The 14,224-nt window shown below is 36.4% G+C and overlaps 1 pseudogene; it reads right to left on the reverse strand.

Moving 5' to 3' along the window:
• LOC132049012 (receptor kinase-like protein Xa21) overlaps positions 1-14,211 on the reverse strand; it is a 29,744-nt pseudogene extending 15,533 nt beyond the window's left edge.
• Positions 14,212-14,224: the final 13 nt, after the last annotated feature.

Here is a 14,224-nt window from a genome sequence, read left to right on the forward strand (position 1 = left end):
TAAACTTTTCAAAGTTTTCTTATATCCTTAGAATACCCAATTAGTTATTTCCCCTCAAACAAATTGGTTCTCTCAGTTTTAGCATAGTCCATGATAACTAGGAACTAAGCTTTTCTGATCTTTTTCAACCATGATTGCAGAGTATGGATAAGATGGAATAGTATCCACGAATTGTGACGTTTATAGTTTTGGTATCCTAATGGAGACGTTTACAAGGAAGAAACCAAGTGATGAAATATTTACCGAAAACTTGAGCATACAACGTTGGGTTAGTGATTCCTTCCCAAGTGAAATTCATAAAGTGGTGGATTCTAATTTGGTACAACCAGGTGATGAACAAATCGACGTGAAGATGCAATGTTTGTTATCCATCATGGAATTAGCTTTGAGCTGCACTTTAGTGATACCTGATGCAAGGATTAGCATGAAGGATGCTCTTTCAACACTTAAAAAGATTAGGCTCCGGCTTGTCAATAGTCGGCACTAGGTGGAATCAGACGACAAACATTCAAAGATCATAAATCCTTGTGAGCCAAAACCTAGGCAAGAATCGTTCCACAAAATTTTCAATTAAAGCAAGATTGTGCTTGATAATTCTAAATTTTTTTTGCGTGTGGAAAATAGATTACAGTAGTACTTCTATTAGCATAAATGAATACAAAAATCTAGTCAAATGCTTATGAAGAGAGAATAGTTAATCCCTAGTGTACATAGGAGTGTCGATATGGTTCCTTAATAATTAACTAAAACAATCGAATTGAACATTACCGAACTAATTATTAGGTTCTTTTCGATAAAATGACAGGTCCAATCTAAATACATAAATAATACCGTATAATTAAGGTGGATTAAATAAAGTAGCTTTATTAAAGTGACTTTAATAAAGTAGCTACAGCAAAGGATAATAATGCAAAAGTTTTCTTCTGAAAGTTCACGTGACGATGGAGCCCAAAGAGCACCCGGCTGAATTCAGAAAGATTCTTTAATATTTTGGAGTCATACCACCAACACATTATTGGGAGGGGCTTTGCTGTCTTTTCACCAAAAATTTAAGTGAATTCTCTTTTTCCCTCTTTTCTTTTCTCTCTCTCCCGTCAATGGTGATTCCACCATAGCAACAGACATAAAATAGGGTAAAAGCTTCTGACGAGAAGTTAAAGATGATAAAGAGTAAGATTTGCCACAAATTGAATGCCCTCGAACTGCAAGATAATTGATTTAATAGCTGGCAGCATTTCAACTAAATAAAAACATGTTTAGACCCGTTGATGTGGCACTCTTTGAGGCTTGGAATGCTATTTATCTATTTTGTAGTGTTTTTGCCTTTTTCCTTAATTTAATTCAATCTACTTAATATATTTTTTTTTTTTTAAAAAAAAAGCCAACAGTCACGACTAATTAGAGGGGTACCCCTAATTAGAGCCAACCTTCCCGCCGTTTAACTTCATAAAACAATGGAAAAAGCACACACTTATCATTGCTGAGAAATTTCTCTGGTTTATATCATATGTCTCTTGCAGAGATTAATGAGGATTCTTCTGTATTGCTTGAAAAATTCTCCAATTGATTTTTAAATTGAGTGTATTTTCCCAATCCTTTAGGATATAATTTGATTTGAAGTACATCTCCGTGGGTAAAAGAAGGCACACTCAATTTTTTCAACTTCCTCTTTTTTACATCAAATTTGAAGTTTTTTTCTTATTAATTTACATGATTTTGCATCTGATATTATTGTTTTTCTGTAAATTGCTTAGCAGTGATGTTAATTTTTTTTTTTTATGTGCTTCTTCATCATCTATGGTGGAAATACATGATCATTTCAATCTCTTGTGATCATATGGATCTTTTTCAAGTGTATCGAACTATGATCGAAATACACAATACGTTGACTTAGGAACACTATAGACGTACTCGAACTAGAAGTCTAGAACAAACGAATGATTGACATATAAATGTTTCTCACTTAACTATGTTTAACCATATATTTTTATTTAAATTATTCAATTAACTATAATAAGCTGACAGGTTAATCTCTAAGAGGAACTTTCCTCAGGTGTTTTGCCTGTTGAGAGGGCTAGATGTTAGCTATACCGTGAGTTGAGAATGCGGGTTACAAAATTCGATAGTTCTTGGAATGAATTGTTGTGAATTCGGTTTTTCTTATTGTGAAGAATTGAATTGTCATGATTTGGTTGCCGATTATCTCTCAGATTGACAATTGTTTGGCGCTATTCATATGGCTATGCGATTGTTCTCTTCATGTTAGCCACACTTTAACTTGTGTTTATCAATTGAATTGAATTGGGGTTTTCTGTTATTTGTTTTTATATCGGGAATTAAATAGAAATTTCTTTTAAGTCTTTGTAATGTTTTGTATGTTTAATCATTTATACATGTACTTTTGTCTTTGTTGTATGAAACTATACAGAAATCATAGAATTGAATATTCTACTCGCTTTGTATATCTGTGTATGTGGTGTTCAGTGGCGTACGCAGGATCTTTCATAAGCAGTGTCACTATGTAAAAGATTGAACAGCTAAATAAATCACTATAACGATATCATATTATAAAGACAACACAAATCATATTAATAAAACTCAAAAGCATTATTACAATTCTCCTCGACGAGATTTCATCTTTTGAAAGGTATCCATAATAGCCTCATTAGAAACATTACTAAATACTACTTCTTTTTCTATATAAGGAACCAAACAACCGCTCGAATGGCTAATCTTTCCCCAGGATCGGCCGGTAAGGAATTTAAATCAATTCCTTCATTTTGTAGATGTTGTTCCCACTCATTAATCCTTTCTCTCACGTCAGTTGAATCTGGAGTTGTTGAACTTGGCTTTGGATACTTGGAAGATACTTTATGATAATATCGCTCCATTGGAACTTAGGTGATGTGATGCGCGATTAGTAACTGATACGCCAATCGGGATAAGGAACGAGAAGATATTATATTCTAATTGATAAAAAAACTTTAAGGCTATGACTTATGAGTTCTTCTAGGGTTTTAACTTTTATGGTAAAAAAATTCTAACGAATTATGCTCATAGTAACTGCCCTTTTATGCTTGATTTGAGATTTAAATTAACTGATTTTATTGCCTTTTTTCTTTTGATTTTATGCTAGTTGATTTGGGATTTAAATGAAATGATTTTATGCCCTTTTTCTGGTCCATGCCAGCTGTTTATTGGTTTCTGCCATTTAACTGCTACCAGTTGGATTAGGATTTGAAGGATTTAAATTTAACAAAAAGATTGAGACCGCGTGGGTTCGAACTCGGGACCTCGCCCACAATTTTGAAGCACTTAACCGACAGGGCATGTTGATTATATTCCCATTCGCTCTGGTTTTTTGTTAAATCACTGGATAAATATTACTACCTTAGCATACTACCTATTAAAGGTTCAATTTTTAAGTGCGATGGGATTTGAGGTGGCTGAAAACAGGAAGTTGTCCTACTCCTTGTGAACTACGCATATATACCCCTCTATTTTTTTAATCTTTCTCGCCTTTTGTTAGTTGTAGAAATCTAAATAGTGACATAAGAAATAAGGATGCATTTCCTTTCAGGAAAGTTTTTGCAGCTCTAGGATTTATGTCACCTGCCTCTCGTGGTACACTTATCACTGGTATACTTTTTTCCTTTATGTTCTTAGGGATTATTGCTAGATAAGTTGTTTGTATGTCTCTTGCAGAAATGCAGGGTAAGGATACGTATAATAGACTCGTGTGGTCCGGCCCTTCCCCGAACCTCGCGCATAGCAGAAGCTTAGTGCACAGGGTTGCTCTATTATGTTGTTGTTTGGCTCTTGAAGACAATAAATGCGGTGAGACCAGGGTGGTATCTATTTCCTGGAGAGTTTCTTGCCTTTTCTGTAGAATTGCGTCTCATACTGACCATTTTGGATTTCCTCTTATTAGGACATCATTGTGCTAGTGCAATTCCTTTCTCTACATACATAATCCTGCTGTTACTCTGATTTTGCATATCAATACCTCTCACACTTATAGGTGGACTAATCGGGACAAAGGATCCATGCCCATTGTAACGACCCGTTCCGTCGTCACGGTAAATTTCCAAATATTCTTGAAGCCGGCCCTTGGAGACCTGCTTGAACTCCCCTTACAATTTGGGAACCGTTAACTTGATCCGAAAATAGTATGAGTTGCACATGAAGAATTCGATCCGGGCCCATCGGACCCAGTTTTGCCGCTTCAGCGCCATACAGGCCGCCCCAGCTGTGCCGCAGCAGCGGCTTGGCAACCGCAAAAGCGGCATAAAAGAGAATCCTCGGCGGTCACTTTGACGCGCTAGAGCCGTGACGAGACCACCCCAGCGGTCACGAACAGTGATTCCACCTATTTAAGTGACATTTCGGGATTTAGCTTTATTTTTCTAAACCATAAAAGGTCCAGCCGCCTTGGGAGTAGTTTTGGAGCCAAAAATGATACTTCCTTGGGGAAGGTTATCCCTCTAACTTCTTCCATTCATGCCTCTTGAACATTGATTCTCATTAAAGGTTCTTGTCTAGAATCACAAATGGGCTCAAATCTCTTAAGTTCCAAAAAGATGAACCCTTGTTCTTCGTAATATAAAATTCCTTGGAGTAATTTCCTTTGCTTATCATCCTAACTTTGTTCCCAACCTAACCCTCCATTTACCCCATTAAAGCACAAATAAGTCTCTACCTTGGATCTTGAAAATGGGTTTCTTGGAAATAAGCCTAAAATGGCAATTTGACCAAACAAGTGACTTGGATATGGTCATGAGTGTCCTAAATAAATGTTGATTGATCATCTAGCATTGTGAAAGTGAATTTTTAGGTAGAATAAATTTCCATATCTACCTTATCAATTTCGAAGACCTTAAAAAGGACCCTAATGGTGAATACTACTCTTGGGTCTCGTGGGTGTCTCCAAACTTCTTGTGTGGTTGCGCTATGGTGGCCAAATTAAAGAAGCAACGGATGTTCTTATCACCCACTCGGCCATGAGGTAGGTTATGGTTTCCTTTCGGTAGACTCCGGTTAGTTTTTCGTATTGTTGTGTAGAAGGAACAGAGAATGCATGTATAGGAAATCAGAGATTTGGGATGGAACTTTAGGATATTATTATTGTGTGTGACTCGTTTGTTCAGGCTTGTGGCCTCTAGACTCCTTAGGTATTGATGTGGCTTTGTTGATTATTGGTGGATTTATGTGACTTAAGAGTAGTGGACGGAATCTAATTATGCCTATCGATGAAAATTATTTGTAGTGACTCTAAAAGCTAGCTGGGAATATAAATGTACCATAGTAGTGAATGATGGCCTAGTTAAATGGTGACGAATGACTCTAGTGTAGGGTGAGATTCTTATCCTAAGTAATATGCTAATTTAGGGAAACAGTAATACCACATGTCAAATAATTGACTGGATGTGTGTTGGGACTAGCCACCCGTTATGTATGCCTGATTGTTTAATTATGTTGGCTTGATGCCATGTGTAGTTGATAGATATTGAGTCCTGCTTGTCGTCCTGATTTGGATAGAATGGACATACCGTTGTTAATAATTGTGCTTGATATATGTTGGCGTACCCACTGTTGGTACTTGAGTTATTGATATGTGTTGGCGTACCCACTGTTGGTACTTGACTTGATATATTTGGCATACCCATTGGGATGCTATGAGGCGATACATTGTTGACATCCCTCGTTGTGGTACTTGTGATATTAAATCTGATTGCTGATTGTTGACATCTGCATTGCACGCATTCTCTCATATTCATGCATGGCCGATACCCAGTAATGATCCGGTATCGTTGATTGAGCGAAACTCATATTTGATAAACTCTTTTACTTGAATGATTGTGAAAAGGCCGATGTTCGAAGATCCATTCCAGAATCATTGTTTATATGAAACTGATATTTGGTAAACTCTTTACTTGAGTGATTGTGAGAAGGCCGATGTCCGAGGTTCAATTCCGGAATCGTTGATTTGTGAAACTGATATTTGACAAACTCTTTGAGTAATTGTGAGGAGGCCGATGTCCGATGGTTATATTCGGGCATCGTTGTTGATGGCCGATTCCGATATTATCCCGGAATCGTTGTTAGTGCATGGGCTCCGCGGGTCCCCAGGGTGGTGCCGGTGAGACTCCCCCTGTGAGCAATTACCCAGGGTCCCGTCTGTCTGTTGGGTGAAGATTCGAGACGGGTGGCACTTAGACTTCGCAAGTCACGCTGGATTGTGCTACTGAGACGTCGATATTTCCGACCGGAGTATATGTGTACACCTCATTTGCATAGCATGGCATCGCATTCATACCATTATTGCACCGCATTGCATTATGACTGGATTGAGTTATTGTGATGATTGGATAGTGATGATTCTGTTGTGATGATTGAATAGTGATGATTTTGTTGTGGTGATTGGATTGGATTGAATATATTCAGGCTATCCTGTTTGGGTTTAGATGCCATACATAGGCAATGACGAACATTTGGACTCTATGATTGTGAACTATATTGTTGACTTGTGCTCTGTGAATTTAACCTAAAATTGGTAGTAAATTGTTTAAGCGAGGTAGGATAAAAAGTTGTCATAACAATGAGCTCCCTCCTAAAACACACGCGAGCGACGTGGGAATTGCAAAGGGGTTGAAGACATATATAGGTGTTGACCTACTTATAACTCATTGAAGAGTAGTTGGGACTTAAGTTATATTGACGTTGTGATCTACTATTTTGGGATATGTGATTTGATTTAGCGATTATCATCATTATTCGTGAATTCCTTACCAATATGTATTATTAACCATTGTCGGCCTATGATACTTACTCAGTACGCGTGTTTGTACTGATATTGCACTTGCTACACTCTTTTGGGGTGTAGATTGTTTCAAGTATTTGATTGATATGAAGCGGAACGTGTGGTGCCTATCTGGAAGGCCTCCTCCCACTTCATCCGGGACGGGGGTTGAGTCTTAGAGTATAGTGGAAATGTTGAGATTATTAGTCGATCTTGTACTAGTCTAGACCAGGTCATGGGAAGTCGTATCGAGTCTGTAAATTGGTGTTGTTGTAAACCTATAAACCTTGTGTTTATTGAATATTTATAAATGAAATTCTGTTGTATTTCTTAATTACCAAATGCTTTAAATGGAATATTGTGTGATTGAAACGTAATATAAATGAGGGGGTTCGCCTACCAAGGTGGGAAGGTAGGTGCCCACATGAGCCTAAATTGGATCGTGACACCCATATTCGCAATAATCAAATTCCTTGCAAAATTCCGGCGAATAGATTCCCGACTTGGTTGCTGGTGCTTGGAGCAGGAACCCTCCCTTTAGGAGTGTCTTCATTGAGCTATTCTTCATCATGTCTAGCGAATGGCTCGGTTGTGTTTGCTATGTTCTCAGGTTTCTCGTAGTAGTATTGATTCTATTGATAGTTGTTTGTCTTTGAAGTGTCTTTGCTCCTGACCTATATGCATCTTTGTGTTGAAGATTGGAGATGACATAATAGTAGAAATTCATTTCTAAAAGTTGCATATTATGTTGCAATTTTCATATTTCCTTGTGGACACTTAGCTTTTTCCTCCATTTTTTCCTCCATGTGTGGACATTCTTTGCGATATGAACTGAAGAATATGAATTCCTAAAGACAAGAGGGATGGATGAGTGATGCTTTTTGTGTTCTTGAGAATTTCATTGAAAGATTTGTTCTCAGATTAATAGAAAATGCATAGTAGCAGTCATTGAATTTGTATCTTTAGCTTCATCCTTTTTAAAAACAGCTTTTCGAAGCCTTTTTTAACGGTTTAGATTGAGGATGATGATAATGCTACTGGTTGTGGCTACTATGAATGAACTGTAATTGTCAGGTTGACGATGATTTGCAGTTTCATATAAATGTACTCTCTTTTAGTTTTAACATGTTAAAATATATATATATTCCCTTGGCAATTTGATTTTACAATGAAAAGTTATCATTTTGTTGATCATTTTCCTTATTCATATTGTTCCCTTGGAAGGAAGTCCTTTCCTCACCTCCACTTGAATAGTACTACACATTTTAAATGAATTAAAAACGTTGTAAATATCAATTAATTTTTCATTCCTATATATGACGAAACATGACCTTGAGCCGTGGGGTGGCTATAAGTAACACTTGAACCTACTCCACTACAAGTGAAAATTGCTTCTCACAATTTTTAATAGCAAACCACCAAGGCATGTTATCTCTTCTCTTCTTTTTGCTTCTTTCCCCATTTATATCTTTGAGATACTTGACTCAAACATTAAATTAATATTTCTTTTCCGAAAATTATAGTGATGCTGCATGTTATCTTTTTTCTTTTCTTTTCAGATTTCATGTTTTTTGAACTGTAATGTTCAGTTAACAACTCAATAAGCATTCTAAAATAGAACAATATAGTTTTTGATAAGGAGTGTATTAGGAGTGCACAACCTGCATTATTGTAACCTTTACCCTACAATCGTAATCTTGCTTGAGCAAGCATGTACTGTTGTAGTGAAATTATATTCGAATATATAGTACTCCTAATTTGTAGCTTTATGTGTTATATCAAAGCTTTTTATTATCTTACGTGACGATTGAAAAATAAAGTAGAACTTAAACTCCCGATAGTGGAGTATAATTTATTAGCACATCCTTTCCTGATCATCAGACACTAGTTTTTCTATCTTGAAGGCTTCATCACTAAAAGAGAGGATCAAATTGACTCTCAGAGTCAAACTTGGATACTCATCTTGGATGTAAAATTCATTACTTCATCCCTGAAAATATAAGGTAAACAAAAAGGTATTGACTCTGATGGTTGTAGCACGCACACACTACTAAAAAAATCTCAGTTTTCTCATTGATTTCCAGCTGAAAAATGTTTAATGGCCATTACCCACTAAATGTCGGTGCGAAAAACCTAAATTGTACTGTTTTCACAAGGAAAAATTAGGAAATTTCCCAGCGTTTTGATGTTCGCCAAAAAATGCATATAATTAGCCATTATTGCCTCACATTCTGGTACTTTTAATCGTCTTTTAAGTATTAATTATCATGAGTTGGGCTTAATGTTATATTTTTACTATATAGGAATAAAGCGATGTGAAGATGAAGAGATTTGGAGCAAAATTGAATAAAAAGCGGCAAAAACAAAGAAAAGGAAAAGAGAACCAAAGGCCAAAATTGCTGAAGCCAACTTTGATATTAAATGCAAGAATATACAATTGAAGCTCAAATTGAAGTACCTGACATCATGAATGGCTAAGGATTAGGAAATGATGAGTTGATGATTGGAGGAAGCATTGCAATGGGAATTAATTAAAGTGGAAGCAAAATAGAATTACCAAGAATTTGTCTACGTAGTAAGTTTGGCGTGAAATCACCTAGGGACCAAAAAAAAAAAAAAATATCTCTGCAATTCATTCTACGCGCGCGGCGCGGCGCACGGACAGAGTGCCAACTTCGGCAGATTTCCCAATTCTCTCGGGATTTAATTTTTTTTTTTAAAAAGAAAAATAAAAACTTAGGCCTTTTGGTATCCCATAAATCCATATTTTACATAACTTTGGACCTATAGAGAGTTTGAAGCCGCTGTGGAGGCCGTAGTTACAAAGGGTTTTACCTTCTCTTCTTTGTAATACTCGTTTTTACGTTTTTATTCTGATGATTTGTTATTTTTCCTTCATGTCTACGTGGAGCTAACTCTTTAGTTCTAGGGTTTTGACTCAAACATGAAAGTTGATGTTTGATTATCATTTTACCTATTGGTTTTCCAACTTTGGGTTATTTATTTATTCTCGGTCTTAATTGTTTGATTATTTGTCGAAATAGTTGAATACTATCTGTGGCATGTGAATTGAACTAGGAATAGGAAATTTGCATGCGTAATAAGAATAAATAGAGCTTATTCGTGATCCCTTTAGGGTAATCGTTTTGCTATTGAGGATAGGAATATACCTTTTAGCCTCACTTAGTTGAATACGGAGATTCAAATGTGTTCTTGTTTTTTTCTAATGACCATAGGAATATAGGTGTTGGAGTAGCTTGTATGGACTTGTGAGCAACTCGGAAGATACTCATAAAGTAAATATTAACTCGTCAAGTAGTAACCCAGGAAATCAATAGGTGTAACGATTGGAAGACTCAACTGGATTGTTAGTGGTCATAGCCTTATATCTATCTCTTCTCCGATAAAAATTCGCTCTTTCTTGGTTGAAGTTCATTATTTGTTTTCTTTTATTTTTAGTTAGTTTATAAATATAACTAATAAGTTCAAGTGCATTCGTTGTTTTGATGATTGTCAAACTGATTCAGAACTAGATAGAGACCTAGTCTGTGATTTGCTCTCTGTGCTTCTTTCACTATAAGCAGATACAGCTGTAAAGCCGAGCTACTCGCTGCACACAAGTACATCAGTTGAGTTGGCCCATGCTTTAGGTCAAATATTTAATGAGTGGTCTCTATTCATCCCAAATGCTTCCCAATACATATACAACATGTTGCAATATATTGTGTATCACTTGGAAAACCTAAAAATCACCCAAAAGGTGAAACCGTCACAAGACTCTCCAAGTGTTCAACAAAGCTAATCACAAACTGAAGGACCTGTTTCCAACACTGAAGATGCTTTATTCTCTTAGTTTGTTTTAAGCTTTGTTTCATGTGCTTTAACTTGTAAACCTACTCTTCTCTTATAAGAAGTTGTTGTAGGTATTTCAAATTCTTAGTAGTTGTTAGGCAGTTTACCTTTCAATCTATTAAGTGGTACCCTTGGCTAGTTTAGTCTAAGGTGTATTAGTTGGGTTTGGCTAGAGGTAGTCAACCTTAGTTTCCTTGGCTAGAGCTAGTCAAGTGGAGGTGTTTGCAAAGGTTGAGGGACTACGGGAGTTAGTTCCTAGGTTGCCACCATTGTAAGGGTTGAGGGATTATGAGAGTTAGTTCCTAGCTTACGATAGGTTGTAATATGAAATTGATCGTGTAGTGGAGTTGAAATCCTACTGGATAGGTCGTGGTTTTTAATCCCTTGAGCAAGGAGTTTTTCACAGTAAAAACAATGCCTTCTTTACTTACTACATTGCATAAGGGAGCTGGTACTCAACCAGGACCCTCCATACATTGTTTGGTGGACGCATAGCCTACATCAATAACTTTGGATTTTACTTCTTGTATATATAATTAGGATCGTTTAATTTAGTAAATAGTTAATCACAAGTTTCTGTGGGTACGATATCTGGACTTTAATCCTATATTACTTGTACTATCGCGTATACTTGCGTTTTCGTTTGGGAGCAATACGTTTCAATGAGAACCTGTTCCCAGCATGCGTTTTTCTAGTGAGCTGGTTCAGTGGGAATGAGGTGGGAAAAAACTCTATTTCTAGTAGTGACAGTTGTTAGTTCAGGATGTGACTTGAGAATCACAATCTTTATCTTAAAATTCTATATATTGCATGCTTTAGAACATATATCAAGTCCCTCAAAATTTGTTAAACAATTTGAAATTGGTAATTAAGAAATGTAAATTTTTTACGAGGGCTAGAATTCTCTAAGTTGTGAAACCGTATTAGGAAACTAATCTGGAGTTTCAATCAAATGGAATTTTTTACATAGCCTATAGTGCATTATGAACTTGATGGTTTATGTAATCTAATAACAGCATTGTACAGACATTCTTTTCGGCGCAAAAACGTCCTTGGCATTGATTCTTATAAAATCATTCAAGATAGGGGGTTATAAACTTTACAAATATGTACCATTTTTCTCCTTTTCTTTTACCAACTATGCTATTTAAAGAGATTCGGAAGAGAGACCTTTTCTATATAAAAGTTCTTGTTGTAGGAACAATGAATATCCAGTTGTCGCAGATTCTCTTCAGGGGGATTGAAAGATCATATCCAATTTTCATAGTTCTTACTCAAATCTCGGTTTTCGACTTCCATATATCATCAAAACTAGATATATCAAGCTACAAGTTGCTTCCTGCGACCATGATTAAACACACTTAAGTACATGCACAAAATTGAAAGCTTAACATAACTGGCATAGCTAATCAAATAAGTACCATACAAGAGTAAACAGTCTGATTCCACCTAGCTAGTGGCGACTACCAACAAGCTGGAGCCTTATCTTTTTAAGCCTCGAAAGAGCATCGTCAATGCTAATTCTTGCATCAGGTGTCACTAAAGTGAAACTCAAAGCTAATTCCCTTGCTGTACAAAATTATAATCCTCCACCTTATGAATTTCACTGGAAAGGAATCACTAACCCAACATTGTCTGCTCAAGTCTCCAGTAAATATTTCATCACTTGGTCTAATTCTTGTAAACGTCTCCATCATCATGATGCCAACTATAAACATCACAACTCATGGATACTATGCCATCGTGTCCATACTCTGCAATCATGGTCGAAAATGGTCATAAATGCTTAAATTCTAGTTATCATGGACCATGCTAAAATTGACAGTACCAATTTATAATTAGGGGAAAGAATTAATTGGGTATTCTAAGGATTTGAGAAAACTTGAAAAGTTTGAGTACCTGGAGCAATATATCCAATGGTCGAAATTGTCCTTGTTTGAACAAAATCCTCCCCTGAACCAAACAATTTTGCAATGCTAAAATCACTAACATGACCAACCATTTCTTGATCTAGTAAGACATTGCTTGGCTTCAAATCACAATGCACCACATGTATTGAATAACCATTGTGGAGATATAGTCCATTGCAGATGCAATATCTATCATTATATCTAGCCTCTGAAATAAGCTCAAGAACAAGTTGTGAGAGTATAAACATTTATCAAGTGTCCCGTTGGGCATGTATTCCAATACTAGGGCCTTGAAATCAAGATTGGAGCAACTGATGATGACTTTGGTCAGATTTCTGTGGCGAAGGTTCCGGAGTATCTCACATTCTGTGTTAAAACTTTTGAATGCACCCTCAAATTGCACATTGAATACCTTTGCTGCAAAAATGGTACCATCCTTAAGTATCCCTTTGTAGACCTTGCTTAAACTCCCATTACCAAGCAAGTTGGTTTTGTTGAATCCTTCTGTTGCATGTTCAAGTTCATAATAGGAAATTCTTTTATGCCCTTTGACCGGAGACAACCCCCCCCCCCCTCTCCCTTCCTCCTGACTTGTATTCTTATTTGTCTTTAGCAATCTTACAAATACATACGCGACGGTTTATACAAGAAATAACAGAGCCACTCCCAAAATAATGTACAAAACAAAGATTGCCTTTTTCCTCTTGGGAGATATGATGACACATGGTGACACATTAAACTTAGAATCACCAAAGAGTGCATCATTGGACAAGAACTATTGACCTGTGGCATTCGCAAAAGGACCACTAGTGGGAATCTCTCCACTAAGTCTATTGAAAGAGAAGTTCAGGTAGTTGAGATACACTAGAGCTTCTAATGACTTTGGAATTTCACCACTAAGATTGTTATAGCACAAATCCAAGAATTCCAATGCCAACATTTTGCCAAATGAATCTAGAACAGGCTCATCTAATCTAATATGTGACATAGAAAGATTAATCAATTTATCTAGATCCCCTAGAGTTCTAGGAATCTTACCAAAAAACTCAATTTTTGACAGATCAATGAGTAATGCAGCCTTTAAATTTCCAAACTCCAGGGGAATATGACCACTTAATAAATTGGATGAAACATTGAATTCTATGAGATCTTGGAGGCTCCCCAAGCTTGAAGGTAATCTCGAATCCAGCCTGTTGTAATGTAGATAAAGTTTCCTCAAACTAGTAACATTCCCTAAACATGATGGTACTGAACCAAAAAAAATGATTTCCTGACAAGTCTAATGCACCAATATTCCTTTAATTGCAGATAATATCTGGTATGGTTGCTTCTATCTTGTTGCTAAATAAGTAAAGTTCTTGGAGGCTCAACATGCCATGAACAGTTTTTGGCGTATGTCCCGTCAGCTCATTGTTAAAGAAACTCATCTTTGTCTTTCCGGTAAGATTACCGATTTCTTGAGGAATGATACCTTTCAGTTTACAACCATTTCCTTCAAAAGAATTTAATTAGAGAGTTGGATAAATTACCAACAGATGCAGGCAAAACAAAATCCAACTGATTATCACCAAACCATAGTGCTCTTAGTTTCCTATAATTTGTCAAAGATGTATGGAAGCTGAATGTTGAATCGCAAAACAAATTATTCATTTGCAAGCTCAGT

This window comes from Lycium ferocissimum, chromosome 3, assembly GCF_029784015.1.
Source record: "Lycium ferocissimum isolate CSIRO_LF1 chromosome 3, AGI_CSIRO_Lferr_CH_V1, whole genome shotgun sequence".
In the NCBI taxonomy this organism is placed as follows: Eukaryota; Viridiplantae; Streptophyta; class Magnoliopsida; order Solanales; family Solanaceae; genus Lycium; species Lycium ferocissimum.